We start from the raw sequence: 16,271 nt of genomic DNA, 5'->3' as shown, positions 1-16,271 counted from the left end.
TGTGCATACATTGGAAAAAAAAAAAATCAGTGTCTATAGATGCCTCTATCTCCATAATAGATAAATGCATATGATTGAGACTTGGCAGGTTCGCTAAGGAGCAACTTTTCCTAGCCAGTGTAATGGATGTGGTTCAGCCACTTAAATTGCAGAGAACACAGAAATTAATTCAGCGTGATGACAATGCATGACTTTTGTTTTTAAGAATGGTAAGAACCATTCTTAGAGTCAGGAGAACATAGAATAAAAAACTTTACTTGAAGACTGGCAGAAAATGACAATATTTCTACTTATTGAACAACATGGTGGGATTGCATAATTTCCCATTTCTCTTCAATGAGGATGAAGTACATAGGAAGAACCAACAACGCTGATGAGTTCAAGTCTTGCAGGGGTCAAAACTCATGCTTTTCTGAATGTTTATGAAAGTTGTGTGTGTTTTATAAAATTAGCCTTTTTGGTGAATTTCCAACCATTCTATTTTGATGTATTCCTTTTGGACTGACTATGCACCTGTCCTTTTCAGTTTTAATACATGTATCAAATAATTGGCCATAAAATGGGACACAAGGGTATGAGAGGCACTTCTTATACTGCCTGGTAGACCTCAACATACCTTTTAGTAAGTAGTTCAGTGTGCAAGACAGGGCTTGGGCTGCAAGACCAGAAGAACCATTAAGATCTTACAAAAGATAGAGTATTTCACCTTTCACCGAAGGATTATTCTGCATCAAAACCTGCTTTTTTTTTTTTTTTTTTTTTTTTTTTTTGACAGAGTAGAAGGCAGGGGAAATACTGACTACACTAATGGAAGAATTTCATGTGATGGAAAATCAGCTCCATCTCTCATTTTCCAATGGTTAGTTACATTCACTGTTCAAACCATGTGCCTGACTGTGGCTGAAAAGATCATACATACTTGGAGAATGCAGACTGTATAGTTTAAATTCAGCCAACTGACCGTCAGCTGATCCTTAATGGAAAGATCAAAGGAAATTAGTATTCTGCATTACAGATTACCAGTTCTATGAGAAACCTCTTTTGGCCCCTCTACTTTCCCTCCCTGTCTGTACTATTATTATAGGGGAGGTATCACACAGTTCTAGTTTGGCACTGTTTAGTCTGAATAAAAATTAGTCGGGGAAGAAAATTGTGTATATCTTTTTCTCTCTTCAAATGGTACAATTTTCTCACTAAATTCTAGCCTAGGGTGTGTGACCAATATTGCAGGAGGTTTTAAGATTTATTAAAAGCAAGAGAAAAGTGCTTGTATCCTACTAGCTTTTTACTATGATGGGATTCAACTTAACCTGTGTCTCTAGAAACATTTTGTTTGCTGCTGGCTCACTCAGAACCTGAACACAGTTGCTATCACAGTGACTGTCATATTAATAAGTCTTCAAACTGCTTGGATTAAAGTGACTGCTGTAATAAATCAGAGTAGTGACCCAGTAATTCTAGTGTCATGTCGTTAAATCACTTAGAACCAGATGCTCCAGAAAAAGGAATGAAAAGTACTCTAACTTAAACTCCATCTGGTAGCTTATTTGCACAGTCACTTTTCTACTAGTAACATGAAATTCATACTTAGAGTGGTGGGAAGTCTCTTCCACCAACCTAGACTTGAGCTGTCTTCAGAGTAGCCTCTGAACATTTCAAGGAAATAGACACAGTCTTGTAAAGTTCACTCTGCTGCTTCCTGCACTCTTCAGAGACTTTCTCACTCATTACTGCAAGTGGGCGAGTGCCTTTTTCAAGCCCTGTAAAAATGGAAAATCTAGCAGATGGTAGATACGGCCTATATGCCTAAAGTCCCTTCATATCCCTCTGTCATGTTTCCAAAACTATTTTCCAATGTGCTTTCCCGTGGAAGTCATTGGAATATTCCTGTTGGGTGGGATTATTACATTTCCTTTTCTATCTTTTTCCCCCTCTTCTCCCTCCCTCCTCTCCCTCCTGCCTTGTTTTTTCCCAACTGTAATTCAGAAAAAATTAGAGGCTTTTGTCATCATGTAAACACATTTATGGTAGATTTTGTCATCATGTAAACACATTTATGGTAGATTTTGAGGGAAGAATAATTGGTCAGGCTGACTTATACCTCCTGCAGTATACTTCAGGGAACTATAAATCACTTTCAGTTGGATCTGGGTTTATATCAAACCTGCTGCTTCCATTGCTTCCCACAGGCTACCACTATGTAGTTTAGCTTGTTTTTCTTACTCTTGTTATGTGTTTTGAAACTGTGGTGTATTCCCAACAATCAAATGTAGTCAAACATAGTCATTACAAACATAACCATCACCTACTGGTGATAATCAGAGGGGTTTCTTCTGCATGCTTGGGTCAATAAAATAAAATAAAATAAAATAAAAATCAGGATATCTTGTGTAAAATATCTGTAGAAGGGAGATGCATCTGTTTGCATCAGGTTGGGACTTACATAGCCTGGACCTCAGAAGCCAAAGGAAGGGACTGAGAGAATGATGAACTGCCAACTGTAGGAGAACACCAGATCTAAAACCATCTAAGGAACATGAGGGTGCACAAGTCCATGGGACCTGATGAGATACATCCATGGGTACTGAGGGAATTGGCAGATGTAGTTGATAAGCCACTATCATATTTGAGAAGTCATGGCAGTCTGGTGAAGTTCCCACTGACTGGAAGAGGGGAAACATAGCCCCCATATTTAAAAAGGGAAAAAGGAGGACCCAGGGTACTGCAGGCCAGCCAGTCTCACCTCTGTGTCTGGCAGGATCATGGAGAAGATCCTTCTGGAAACTTTTCTAAGGCACATAGAAAATAAGGAGGTGATTAGTAACAGCCAGCATGGCTTCACTAAGGGTATATCATGCCTGACAAATCTGGTGGCCTACAATGGGGTTACAGCATTGGCGGATAGTAGAAGAGCAACTGGCATCATCTACCTGGACCAGTGCAAAGCATTTGACACTGTCCGCCATTATATTCCTGTCTCTAAATTGGAGAGACATGGATTTTTTGGATGGACCACTCATTGGGTGGATGGTCACATCCAAAGAGTTGTCAATGGCTCAGTGTCCAGGTGGAGATCAGTAACAAGTGGTGTTCCTCAACCTGGTCTAGTGGAAGGTGTTCCATATGGCAGGGGTGTTGTAAATAGATGATTTAAAGTCCCTTCCAACCCAAACTATTCTATGATTCTATCCCAATGGTGTGAGCACTCTATCACCTCTCCTATACTTCTGGGTTGTTGTGTGACATAGACATTAAACTTAGGGGAGATTTATAAAGCAGAGGTCAGTTACTCTCTAATTCCGGTATACTCATTACTCGCTGGATCACTTCTAGGAGTGTTCACCCAAGCCTTAAATTGTCCTCAGCAAGCTGATTTTTCTACTCACTGTACATGACCAGAATTGGTCCTTTTTGTACTAGGCACAAAGACATTTCATCAACATAGACATTTCATTTTTTAGTGCATCACTTTCTTTAATTACCTTCCTCATGACTAGCAGGAAACATATATACAGGCTGTGATATAAATGCAGAGATACAATGGGTCACTCCATATGAGTAAAAACTACAATACTGTTGTATGAGTGCTGTATACTGATGTGTCACAGTGAAGTCCATTTGAAGGACGATACCTTCAGCCAGAGAAAGTATTTTGATTACTAGTGGGTACTGATTATTGTATAAACAGTTGGGCAGTTCGGATCTGTGTTCCCATCCAAACTTTAAATGCCAAGTTTCTAAATGGTTTTGTTGCTATCCTGTGGAAGTATGTTTCGTCTGGACACAGCAGAGTATTTCTTACAATATCATAAGTATAAATGCTTATGTATTAAACAACACCAAAGTAAAATAAAGCCCAGGCATGCTTAAATGTCAGGGAAATCACTATGAAGATTGCTTGTAGCGAAATTCTAATATATGAATTAACTGTTGAGGAAGCAAGAGCTATTCAACTTTGGAGTCTGCTTTTTCTTGCTCCTGATAACACATTCCTACCAAAATCATAAAGATCTTCCCGAAGGACATATTTTTTGTCCTTGCAACATACAAACGCAAGACTGAACTGAACTTAAGATATTTTTGAAAACTTCCCTGGCATATGGATTATTTTATTCCTCTATGCTTTATTCCTCCAAAGAGCAGCAGCCTCAGTCTATGATAAAATAACAGCTAATCAATACCATAGGTTTTTTTAGGTACATAGATACATCTGAATATATTTACCTGTACTTTGTACTCATATTGGGGATAATTGGGGAATATATTATTTGTCCATTTATAGAACCAGTTAATATTTACATGCATATTATTGAGGCTAATAAGTACAGGAACATATATAGATATTTTTAGATACTCCTGAAACTGAATCACTTTCTCAAATGGTAACTATAAAAGAAATCCCAACAACTAAAAAATTCTGCTTCAGCACAAGTATTGTGTTTGCTTAACTAGACAAAAAACATGTAAAATGTGAGCATTTGTAGTGACAGGAAAAAAGAAAGAATGACAGATTTGGATTAATATTCTTTTCTAAATAACATCTAATGCCTAATTTTGACTTTTGCAGAAATACAATAAGAGAACAAATTTAATTTTTGATAACATAAAGAACCCCAATGTATTCCTCGTTTCTCACTTCTTTCATTCCAAGTTCTTAAAATGCATTAAAAATGATACTAGTGACATCTATATGCTTTTCTGCCAATTGTGTGGATCTACAATGGTCCATAGAATAATATATGTAACATTCAATTTTTTAGACAAGATGTGAGGGGATCATATAGGAGAAAAGAGTTCAGTTGTTGAATTTTAACCCAGATTCTGCAACAAGTGGCAGTGCCAACTAAACTGCAACATCAGCCCCCCTTCCATCATAGGTGTCTATTGAAACTCAATGTAAAAATTGCTATTGACTTCAAAGAGGATGGAATCAGGTCCAGCAGTAGTTTCAGTGCATGCTTACTGCTTGCAAATAGGCTGAAAATGTCATGACTGGAACTTCAAGGACAGTACTGGAAGCAACGGTTAGCAAACACTGCCTGCACTCCAAAAATAACCCAAGGTCACTTTGAGAAAGTGTCCTCAGTACAACTGAGCCTTTGAATCAGGCATCTAGATTTAAAGTATCAGAAAAAACAAGCTGTAAATTATGCACTGATGCAAAGCTCTAATCTATCTTGTGGGAAGTTTTCCTTTACCTTCTTTGCATATGATGAGGCCCTATACTATCAGTGTGTGAGTGCGCATGTATGTCTCTATGGGCACATAGCATTTCTCCTCTCTACTACTGAAATTGGATTACTCAAAGGTGGCTTCATTACAGAGCTTGGAACATAGCTACCAAATAGTGCTAGCAACCAAATTTGAAATTAAGTTATCAGAATTCAGTGTTTTAGATAATAAATTAACAATTTAATTTTCTTAATGCTTTAAAGTAGATATTATTTTTATGGTTATTTTCCATTAAAAATTGATAATCAGTTATTTACAGTAGCTGAAATTCTGTCACAGTACAACCTTGGATTCAAAAGCACTGCTATTAGCATCTGAACCAGCATGTAGGATGCTTCTGGACTGTGCATGTTGGCATTTTGGATGAGAATACTGGTTTATGTCATATGAAGAGTCTTGTTCTCTTCATCCTGAAGTCTGAAGTTCAAAGAGAAGAAATGAACATTTCCTGACCTATGTATGGTCTGCTTGAAAAAAAAAAATTATTTCTAATGGAAAATACAGACTACTCAAACTAAGAAATATGTGTTGAAGAGGGTATTTTTTGAGAATTTCCTAATAGAAAAAGAAATGAAATAAAATATATATATGTGTATATACATGTATGTATGTATATGTATGTGTATATATATATTCAGCTGGAAGCATATATTCAACTTTTGGTAAATCACCTTTTGCCTTCCAAGGGACAGTTTGGAACTAAACACTGCAAAATCATTTCAGCTAAAACTTCTATTTTGTTTTTACCTTTTCCTTAATTTTGCATCAGCTCACAAACATTTTCAAAACTTTGATTTGTTCTAATACAGGATGGGAAGATAAAATTCAGGTGAAAAATTCACAAGCAATAAGGAAGACACTATACTATCCTGATGTACACCTAATTTGTTTCTTTAGTATTCAAGGACATATCTTTGTGTTAGAGAATAAGTTATTAGTGGTCAGCTGAGTTCCAGTCCTATTTCCCAGGAGCTTGAGTATTCATATTCTATTATGGAGTAAATATTTTTAACCTCAGTGGTGGGTTTCTGTAAATTCACCTCCTTCCTTGCAAGACAGTTTTTTCTTACAGCTTCTTAAAATTGTATTCTGCTAGCGAGATGGTTGGATGGCTTATGTTGCAGCTATCAGGCCTGTCTGTGTACTAGAAAAGTACATTATCTTTGCTTCAGGGATCACCACTGCCTCCCTTTATTTGTACTACACTGCTGTACCCTCCAGCCCTGTCATTCCAATAGTATTCTTGAAGAGAGCTTGATCCAAAGCACATTACAGAATTGCAAACTCTCTTAAGAGTTCTGTGGCAATGTGGCAAAAATGGTTATAACTTTTGAAATGCTGTGGAAATGTTTGCTGGAAGCCAATGAATTTCCTATCAGAAATGTCACAAACAAGTGGAAGTGAATAGAAAATCTGGGAAATCATTCAGATTTAAAAATAAAAATAAAAATAAAAATAAACACCCCAGCCCCACCTAACCTGTTGCGTTTTGCCCTGCTTTAATCAATTATTTATGATGTCCCCATTAATCCAGACTTCAAGGTCAGTGCATTGAGTCTTCTATCTGGAAAGGAGCTTTGAAAGGAAATGTCATTGTATGCAGTGTGTGTATGGATCAGATATGCATGTGTTAGTTTTACAGACTGGTGTCAGTGTTGCATGTATTTATTTGGGACAGTGGTGATGATGTGTAAGCCATTTTGCTCAAAGAGAACAATGCACTGGGATTTTTTTTTTTAAGCATTAGTTTCTGGTTTACTCAAGGCCTTCTCCACCCACTTTAGATGAGGGAGAAAAAAATCTTGGCAAGCGGATGCTCTGAGGGGGCACATGGAGGCGTGTGTAATCATCTTGCCAGTTTAATTAACAGTGCTTTTGACTGATATGTGTTAATGAGGATAATGTACAGTATGGAGGGAAAGAACCCTGTGTGCTATATTAAAGGGACAGGTGCTGGGCGTACTGGAAAGTTCATGCTAATAAAAGGAAAGTAAGTGCATGAAATGACTTAGAAAGTGAGGGAGAGGAATCATTTATGAGATTGCTTGTAAGGGATTAACTGTGCATCCGGTTCATGTGCTTCAAAGTGCCTTGCAATGAAAAATGAGGGAGTGGAGAAAATCTGCCTGTTGGCAGCTCAGTTCTCCATGGGCAGTTAGGTGATAGAGGCAGGAGCTCCCTGTGCCTGGCAGACTGCACCAAGTCGGCTCACCTGTGTAAATGCTCTCCTGTGCATAAATGTTTGCAAGAGTGGGCCTAAAGTGTAATGTATTTGACATTCTGTGCTATTTCCTCTGAAATGACACTGCTTATAGTTAAGAGCAATCAATGAAAGATTTCCTTTTGCATAAGGGCCTGATCGTCTGATGCTGCAAGAGCCTCCTGCAAGGTGCTGAGTGCCCTCAACTCTAAGTGAAATCAATAGGATTGGGCACTAGCATTTTTAATTCTTAATATTTATGGGATATTTTTACTTTATTCCCTATGCTTTGAAAGTAGAACTAACTTTACAGGATTCATTGTCAGCCTGAAAAGGAGGATAAGATTTCAATGTGACAAGCTTATTTATCTGGAAGATATCCTTAGAGATTCATAATGTCCTATCAGAGGCTTTAAACATTTGGAACAGTTGTGTCTTCCTATGATCCTTACTCCAACAAAATTGGATGCATTTCCAACAGTAAATCTTCACTTACAGGAAGCAATAGCATTGGTAGTCCAAAAAGGCTAAGTTCTTAGCGAGTGTCTCAAGCTGCCTTGTATTGTCTTTCTCCATGACCTTATTTGTTTTGGTACAGGACCAGTGAAATGCAAATATTCCAGTTTTTATGCCACTCTCTCCCACCAGTGTTCAAGCTTTTTGAGGCTTTCTTTTACTTTATTTTTCAAAGGTCTTAATCTTTCTACAAGATTTATATTTTTTAAATCAAAACCTATAAATCTGAGTAACAATTTAAGGAAGCATTTACAATACTGTATTGCTTTACATATCTTGAAAATTCATTATACATTTTCATTGTCTTAAACAAAAATCTGCTATTACTACATACGTAGTGTATTGAAAATTATCTATATATGTAGGAATACATGAATACATGTATGTTTCTGTGACCAAAAGAGATATGATCATATGAAGGTATTGTGTTCACCCTTCTCTTTTGGAAAATATTTCCTTTTCTACCAGGAACTGAACTTCTGTACTTTTTTTTTTTCTTTTTTTTTTTTTTCCCTGTGAATTCTTGCTGACACTACAAGGCAGGAGAGCTACAGGCTTGGGATAAGACCAATGGATGGTGTAGTTGAGAATCCCTGTTATGTGACCTCTTCAGTGATAGGAGCAAGATAGAGTTTGCCCTCACAGAACCCTTTTGTGTAAATAGCCTTAAACTGGTGCAATCCAGAAATCTTGAAGACTGCGAGAAACAAAGTGTACCACCAGAGAGGGTGTTCTGACCAGTGGCTTTTCAAAATAACTGTTAAGCAGACTAGAAAGATGTCAAAGTTGCCTCTTGGTTTAAGTGCAATTAATTCTTTGTGTAAATCCTCAATTGTTTTCTTGTTCTTGCCAGTGTGCTCAAGACTCACCAATATATTTTTCAAGACAATGGTAAAACTATATTTGCTTTATATTTCGATGGGTCCTACCAAAAATGGCACAATGTTCCCAAAAGTAAGGATGCAGGAATATTCTGTTTTCTAAATTTTTAAAAGTGTCAATATAACATATTTTCACATTTTCAATCCCTTTGTCTCCTTTAAAAATTCTTACTTTGTTTCTTCAGCTAGAGACGGGTTAAAATCCAAGACAGTGTTGGCATAAGATCAAATGGGTAAAAACTGGTTGTAATCACATCTAGGACAGAAATGAGAAGATTTATAACTAGCAGAAGACTGAAGTTCTGGAACAGTTTTAAAGAAGGGGCAATGAAGGAAAAAAAAAAAAAACAACTCATCACGTTTAAACCAACAGTTTGATAAATTTATTAACAGGCTTATGTGACCTGGTTGTTTCCATTCACAGTAGACTGGACATCATTACATGAGTTCCTTTCTACCTCTGTTTCCTAAAGAAATGATGCAAATGCACAGTATTTGTGCTTCAGAAATACAACACATTGGATAAAAATCCTAAGTAAATAGAAAACAAAGCAGTCTGGAATTAGTCCTTACCTATCCTAAAATGACACCAGTAATGTTCAGACAAAAGACAGAAACTAGTACAATATCCAAATGCAGGTCCTCCTAGTTTTGACCTTTTTTACTTTTTCCCCAAATATGGTAGATTTTATACATTAATTTTATCCTATTTCTATTCAAAGCAGGCATGAGCAAAAACATTGGCTGAATGTACTGTTATTTATTTTGGGGTCAGTATCTCATCCTTCCTGGACAGCTTTGCACATAATAAAAGAACTAACATTCAGCAGAGTTGAAAGCCTTCAATAGACCAAGGATCAGTCTCACAGTTTTAGGATCTGTGACTCAGTTCAGCAAAGCATCTGCTTAACCCTCCATACACACTTCATTCCAATTAAAGCATATGCCTAAATATTTGGATGACTGCAGACAGACTTCAGCACATGCTTAAAGTTAAGATTATGTCTAAATGATTTATTAAACTGAAACCCTGCTTAACCTACAGGAAGCACAGGCTAATAACAGATGATGCTATTTGAATAATCATCAGTACAATACTCTCTATTACTTGATTGATATGTTGCAGCTTCTCTTATAAACATGCATCTCAAAAATACTGTACAAAATGAATGGTGCAATTATTAAAACGCACTTATAAATAAGAGGAAAAGAAGAACAAACTATTAAGTAGTGGAATAAAAGAGACTTTAAGATAACTTTAAATATCACTATCACGTTCATTATAACAGTAGATATTAAATTATATCAGATGCTCTGTCTTTTTCCCACTTAAATAATAAATAAAAATAAAGTACAACATTACACACATTAGTCTTACCCTTTATTATCTAATGATGTTCCATTCTTTTTCATTCAGGCATTTCTGGTATTATGTGTTTAGCCATCTCAATATCAGTTGTATTACTGTTAGCCTTGTTGCTTTCCTACTGACTGTTTTTTATATAGGATTCAACCAATATTGCTTCCTCTGCTAGTAGGGTTGCTTTTTTGTTGGTGGTGGTTTTGTGTGTGTGTGTGTGTTTTAGCATTCCATTAAAAATTTCATAACACTAATTTAACTCCAGATTCTCAATTCTGTTTTGACTGATTTTACTTACTGGCAAGAACATTTTTCTTCACTTTTTCACTTTTTTTTTTTTTTTTTTAAATCTTCCTACATTATTGTAGTCTGAATCTTATTCTTCTCTTCTGTACAATCTGATATATATCCTGAAACATTTGTGATCAAGTTTTGAAACAGTAGCTATCAAATTCTCAGACCGAGTATAATAATCATAATGATTTGAAGAAGAACACTGAGCTCCATGGAAGTGGCAATAAAATCGGAGAACTAAATATGTCATTTTTCAAGGGATGGTTCTATTTACAAATAAATGCTTAATAAACCTAGACCTTGCATTTTTCTTTTGCATGATTTTATGCTTCATGTAGAAATAGGATAATTTTATTTCTATTGTAACTTTTCCACTTTAACAACATGTAGTCCATCAGGAAATAACAAAGGTATACATTGCCATAGTGTTATAAAAATAAGCCCTCTTAAACACCCATTGCAATAACTTTTACATTTACCTCAGTGTTTTTAATATGCAGAAATAATTATCAATCAAAAATAATGTTTGCTGAAGGTTATGGCTCAATTATTTGCATATATTTTAATTTTGAAAATGGATTTTGCTGTTGAAAATAACGTTAGTGCCTCTGCTAGAGAACAGTTTTATAATTATGTGAATACGGTAACATAAAATACTCATCACCATAGCAATGGTTTTCATGGGGCATAAGTAAGTTGATAATAGAGACAATACATTTACTACAGAGACTATTGTGGTTGAATAATGTAAAGTTATAACTTCTAGTAAAGCATCTACTAACATAAGAAATCATGGTGCAGTCACACTACATATTGACATTAAGAGTCATTTTAATGAAATACATTAATATTTTATATAGCATCCTTCATACAAAGCATAATAACATTGCAATGTCTTACAATGTAGTGTCTCATATACTGCCTCTCATTTCGAAGGGTCATGTGCTTGTGTGGGAACGTGTGTATAGGATTAACTTCAACCACTCCTGAAATTCCTTTATTTATTTATATGTACTGTTCTAATATTTACCTTTGCAGTATCTGAATTGACACGAACCTCTCTCTGGAGAGGAGGACTACAATTATTTAAAAGTGGATTGCACCCCTAAACAGCATTTGAATTCTGGCAGCAAAGAAAAAGTGTTAGTTTATCCAACTGTATCCCAGAAAAGAAATTGAGGTAGGCAGAATGCAATTATCCCAATTTGAAACCAGACATAACACTGGAGATGTTATTGTGAAAATTTCTATGAGGTTTTTAATGGTGGAAAATAGCCGAAACCTCAGTTTTATTTCTCCTTTTGACAAGTCCTATACCACAATCAACTGATGGAAATGGTGCCAGGTGGAAACACAACATTATTATTGTCTTGAAGTAATGGTACCTTTCACTAAGACACACTTTCTGGCTGCTTTTCCCCAGGTAGGTCTCCCATCTAAGGACTGATATAATCCCTCTTTGCTGAACTTGTGAGTCATGAAAACAGGCTCCCTCCCTGCAAGTGAAAGAAAAATGGAGAAATAAAGTTTTACTTTGTGCAGGTACACCAAGACTTACTTGAGCTAGAGGGCAAGGGGAGTAATTCATGTTGAAGTTTGTGAAGAGCACAAATAAGAACAGTAGATTCTCTCCTGCTGAGCTGAAGAGTCAGTCACAAGCTAAACTAGACAGGCCAGAATCATAAAATACCAGCAAGAAGAATTAACAACAGCCCCAATGCAAGACACCATTGCGAGCTTTATGGCTGTGAGTGCTCCCACTGAAATCAATGGAACTTAACTGTTCATGGGGTTACATTTATGCACATGCTTAAAAAGTGGCTTGAGGCATGGCTAATAACAGGAACAGATATTTACGGAGCTGAGATTTTCAATTCAATGGGATCTCAATGCTTAAATAAGTACTGCATATAATCATAGCAAGGCCTACAGTGGTTATTTTCTATACTTCAATTTGACCTCTAAGCTTTTTGTTTGGTTAGTTGTGGGTGTATTTTATTTTATTTTATTCTATTCTATTTTATTTATTTTATCTTATTTTATATTTTATTTTATTATATTTTATTTTTTATTTTTTCCATTTGGTCGTAACTGGAATTTATTTGTCCAAATCATTGAGACTCCTCCTCTTTTCTTGAAATGCAGTCAATGACATCTTTTTGAGAAAACAAATACAAAGGCTTGACATAATGGTAAAACAGAAATAAAGGGTTTATTTATATACAGCCCACACAAAATGTCCATAAACGCAGCTTGTTCTGTACAGATATTTCTAACATTGTCCGTATCATGCTTATTTATTTGATTTGAACATGTTTTCTAAAATACAATTTGATTATACTGAGTAATCTTAAATTAAAATTTGAAGATGAACAGAGCCCTGAGATTTGTTAAGAGACCTCTGATAGCAGGAGTGACCATCTGCTATACAAGGTATTCCAATCTTTAGTGACCTGACCACGTAATAACATGACACCTCTTCCGAGACTGGAGTCACCGAGAGTTGAGGTTACTTGGTAGCAGGTCAGAATGAATTTTCTACTTTTCAAGTCTTCTGAGAGCATCTATTGGGTGTGCCATATTTTAAAAATATTTTCTACATATTGTTTGTGTTGTAGGTGCATAAAAACTTAAAATTATGGAGCATGCTTTCCCTTGAAATTATACCCAAGAGTTTGTAAGTTACTGTGCTTTAGTTTTGCTTAAGTGAGTTTAATTTCTTTTTAATTATTATTTTTATTTATTTTTTTTAATGCTGTGAGAGGGTTTGAGGCTTATGTAGTATTCGTGTTGGGAACACACTTGTGGAATAATGGCAGGAAAGGAGAGGGCTTATTAGGAAAGGGGAGAACTGATTGTATATTATGTATCTTTTATGGTGCTGGTATATCCCTGATATATAAAGTGAGACAAATGACTGAGCCCAGTTCTAGCATGTCTTTGATAATTGCAAAACAGTTTTGAGTGCATAAGGGGTTGGTTCTTGAAGAACCCACATGAGGAAATTATAATCCAGGGCTACCATGGCTAATGGCTTTATTTTATTTTATTTTTAAAGAAACTTGTTGATGTAAATTATATCAGGTAATTTTATAAGTAGTCTGTTTAGAAGGCAGGAAACTGCACAACATTTTTTTTTACAGTATACCACATAAACAGGTTGACATTCTAAAAAAGACATGGTTTGTTTCAGTCCTGTGCCTTTTTATTATCACATCTTATTACATTATAGTTTGAGATAAAAATCACACCTTGGGCAGTTGAATACACTCAGTTTCACCTCCTCCCTCACAGGTGTCCCTCGAGGTACATTGTTATGTTACTGTATCACACTCCTTGTCATATCTTATTGCTTACTTGCAGATTGTGGTAATATTTTGAATCCTGACAGAGTGGGCACAGCCTCTGAGCATCAGCACCAGTTTGCACTAATGCAATGTGCCACTGCACCAGTCCTAAAGACAACAAAAGCAAAGAAAAAAAAAATCTGCAAAAATGTACTGAAGACCTCTCTGGGAAGTGGATCTTACCCACCCTGCATTATCCATCAATTTATCTCTTTTAGGTATGACTAGGAGAGCAACCTCCTTGTCACCTTGGTGCTACTGCCAAGAAAACAATATGGGCAGCTGAACAACTTTGGGGTTTAGTGTCTTTTAGGGTTCATTTCACACACTGACAGAAAGTCTCAGCTGCTTTGCTGAATGGTAGTTGAGTTTGGAGGAACATCAGCTGTGCAAGCTGGAGGAGGGGTGAACCAATTCTGTGGAGGTTCCCTGAGCAGCATCAGGCAAATACTGGTGCTGGAAACAGAAGTTACACTGCAGAGAATAAGGGGAAGAGGTGATTCCCATTGCCTTTCTCACTGTGAAGGCCAGATAAGGAACTGGAGGGGTGGTGGGGAAGGTTGCCTGGTGTTGGTTACTAAGTTTGAAGAGGTGAGATTTCAGGAAGAAATTAAGAGATATGGGATGTGAAGGACGGTTAAAAAAAAAAAAAAAAAAAAAGAGGGAGATTACTATCACTCTTGCAGTCCAGGTGCTTTATGCCAAGTAAAAGGACAAAATGTCACAAGGACCTCCCAGAAGGGCCTTAATGTCTCCTGCCAGTAGGAGCCACCAGATTTGGGGAAACAACAGTTGGAACACACAGATTCATGCAGTTCTAGGAGGGTGGTAGCTTAGGCAAGTGTAACACAGCCGCAGTGACCTATGAGAGAGCCTGGATGAGCAATTGCAATGTAGAAGGTGTGTAAGGTTGCCTAAGTGACTTTAAGGATCTCCATTCCTGAGGCAGTCTAGGAGCAGTAAGATTTCAGTAGTGGTTAAAATGTCCTACAGCCACACCTGAGATCTTCCGATGGACTTCAAAAGTGTAAGTGCTTGCAGCAGTAGGGGCTGTGATGGAAAAGGTCATGTCAAATGAGCAATTCAGGAACAAGCAAAAACAGCTTCTCTGAGGTAGGAGAGAGAAAAGAAAAGCTAGTACCAAAAAAAAAAAAAAAAAGAAAAAAAAAAGAAAAAAAAAGAGCTGTCTTTAAAATCATAAGTACATTAATGTGCTTTTGCAGTATTAAAAAAATGAAGTTTTGAAAGTTTTGAAAATGGGCCACATTTGCACACACATTTTTCATTCAAAAATTTCAAGCTACTCTAGTGAATACAACTGATACTGCCAAAGTCAACAAACCTGAGCTGTTCAAACTTCAGTTTGAGTCACAAATGTAGCTTCTTAAAAGGATGGTTGATTGAAGTGACCGCATAGCTGGGACATGTGTGATTTTTCTCTTCTTTCGAGCACTTCACAAATTGATTTCTGCTTTTGTTTCTACTTAATTGCAGCTGTTAGAAGACCTGCTGATAGATAAACTATCACAGAGAAGGATATGGTTTGGGGCACACTGTATATTAGAGATTGAGCTATATAACTTCCAATTAATACTGAAAGAATTGTTCACTTGGCTCTACTGGGACAGCAAATACAAATAGAAGAAATGTATATGTATAAAGCAGGGCTTGCTTCTGTTTGGTTTCACACAGATATCCACAGTCATTTTGAATCTGATTCTGCTATGCAGAGCTACGCAGCTTTTTTTTTTTTCCTTTTTTTTCTGCGTAATACCTCTTCTTTTCTTTCTTTTTTTTTTTTTTTTTTTGATAATCAATAGAATTTACATATGTATACTTTCTGTTTGGCTGTGGTTTGATTTGTCTAGAAATAATCTTGGTGCACTTCAAACATCATAGCTGCACTCAAGAGAGGAGGCTGTGCCAATGGTGCCTGTGGTCACGAAGGAGCTTGAGTGGGTGATGGAGTTTCTACAAACATTCCAACCTCTTCATTTTTTTTTTTAATTTTTTTTTTTCAGAATACCTTGGTTGGACGTTGGTATTGTTCTACCTTTTCAGTAAGGGACAATGTGCTTTTTTTTGTTCTTAGTGGGGAAATGAAGTTCATGTCCCTGCTCTGGTAGCTCTCTTTCACTGCAGTTGCTTTGAAACCTCTCTTCATGGACATTCAGGAGAGTTCACAGTACAACAAATTTAAGGAAGCTGTAAATTACTGCACAGTTTCAGATTAAGGCTAAATATAAGGCTGTTAACCCCATCCAGCTTTATCCATTCATCTAGCATGGAAGACACTGATGCATGCTCTATTTGTGCACTTTGTTGTGGGTTTAAACACTGTTGATGTGCATGCAAATAGCAAGCAGCTAATGGATCCCAAATGATTAGAGAGCATGCTCTTGTCCAGACTTTGGGAGGCATAGGTAAGTAGGCGGCATGAC

The sequence above is a fragment of the Cygnus atratus genome, chromosome 5 (assembly GCF_013377495.2).
Source record: "Cygnus atratus isolate AKBS03 ecotype Queensland, Australia chromosome 5, CAtr_DNAZoo_HiC_assembly, whole genome shotgun sequence".
Lineage (NCBI taxonomy): Eukaryota > Metazoa > Chordata > Aves > Anseriformes > Anatidae > Cygnus > Cygnus atratus.
The sequence above is the reverse complement of the archived record's forward strand: the minus strand, read 5'-3'. Positions refer to the sequence as shown.